This window comes from Arachis stenosperma, chromosome 4 (assembly GCF_014773155.1).
Source record: "Arachis stenosperma cultivar V10309 chromosome 4, arast.V10309.gnm1.PFL2, whole genome shotgun sequence".
Lineage (NCBI taxonomy): Eukaryota > Viridiplantae > Streptophyta > Magnoliopsida > Fabales > Fabaceae > Arachis > Arachis stenosperma.
The window spans coordinates 77904413-77906058 of NC_080380.1; the positions used below are offsets into that span (position 1 = coordinate 77904413).

Genomic DNA, 1646 nt, shown 5'->3' on the forward strand with positions numbered 1-1646 from the left:
GGCATTCAGAGTATCAATCTCAAGAACTCCTTTCTTCTTATTCGTCCCATTGTTCACAGGATTCCTTTCAGAAGTGTACATGAATTGGTTATTTGCAACCATTTCAATGAGTTTTTGAGCTTCTGTAGGCGTCTTCTTCAGATGAAGAGATCCTCCAGCAGAGCTATCCAATAACATCTTGGACAGTTCAGACAGACCATCATAGAAGATACCTATGATGCTCCATTCAGAAAGCATGTCAGAAGGACACTTTCTGATCAATTATTTGTATCTTTCCCAAGCTTCATAGAGGGATTCACCTTCCTTCTGTCTGAAGGTTTGGACTTCCACTCTAAGCTTACTCAATTTTTGAGGTAGAAAGAACTTTGCCAAGAAGGCATTGACTAGCTTTTCCCAAGAGTTCAGGCTTTCTTTAGGTTGTGAGTCCAACCATATCCTAGCTTTGTCTCTTACAGAAAAAGGGAATAGCATAAGTCTGTAGACCTCAGGGTCAACCCCATTGGTCTTGACAGTGTCACAGATTTGCAAGAACTCAGCTAAAAACTGATGAGAATCTTCCAATGGAAGTCCATGGAACTTGCAATTCTGTTGCATTAGAGAAACTAATTGAGGCTTAAGCTAAAAGTTGTTTGCTCCAATGGCAGGGATAGAGATGCTTCTCCCATAGAAGTCGGGAGTAGGTGCAGTAAAGTCACCCAGCACCTTCCTTGCATTGTTGGCATTGTTGTTGTTTTTAGCTGCCATTTCTTCTTCTTGTTTGAAGATTTCTGTTAGGTCCTCTATAGAGAGTAGTGCTTTAGCTTCTCTTAGCTTTCGCTTCAAGGTCCTTTCAGGTTCAGGGTCAGCCTCAACAAGAATGCTTTTGTCTTTGTTCCTGCTCATATGAAAGAGAAGAGAACAAGAAAATATGGAATCCTCTATGTCACAGTATAGAGATTCCTTGAGATGTCAGAGGAAAAGAAGAATAGAAGGAGGAGGTAGAAGAATTCGAACTTATCAAGAGGGATAGAGTTCAAATTGTGCATTGAGGAGGAGTGTTAGTCCTTAAATAGAAGGATGTGAGAAGAGGGGAAGAATTTTCTAAAATTAAAGTTAGGAAAGAAATAAAGTCATTTTTGAAAAAGATTTTTGAAAGTAGAAATCAAAAAGATATGATTGAAAAGTATTTTGAAAAAGATGTGATTAAAAAGATATGATTGAAAAATAATTTAAAAAGATTTGACTTTTAAAATTAATGACTTGGCTAACAAGAAATTTAAAAGACATGATTCAGACATTAAACCTTTCTCAACAGAAAAGGCAACATACTTGAAATGTTGAATCAAATCATTAATTGTTAACAAGTATTTTTGAAAATGGAAAGAAATTGATTTTGAAAATATATGATTGAAAAGATATGATTTGAAAAAGATTTGATTTTGAAAAATTATGGAAACTTGAAAAAAAAATCTGAATTAAAAACAAAATCTTCCCTCTTGTGCTATCCTGGCATTAAACGCCCAGAATGGTATCCATTCTGGCGTTTAACGCCCAAAACTCTACCTTTTTGGGCGTTAAACGCCTAGCCAGGTACCCTGGCTAGCGTTTAAACGCCAGTTTTCCTTCCTCACTGGGCGTTTTGAACGCACAGCTTTTTCTGTGTAATT

The 1646-nt window shown here is 36.8% G+C and overlaps 1 non-coding gene across 1 annotated transcript; it reads left to right on the forward strand.

Annotated features, from left to right (window-relative positions):
* Positions 1–231: 231 nt before the first annotated feature.
* On the forward strand, positions 232–339 carry LOC130977429 (small nucleolar RNA R71). Its single transcript, XR_009085119.1, has one exon. It is a non-coding gene; the product is annotated as a small nucleolar RNA R71 (small nucleolar RNA).
* The last annotated feature ends 1307 nt before the right edge of the window (positions 340–1646 follow it).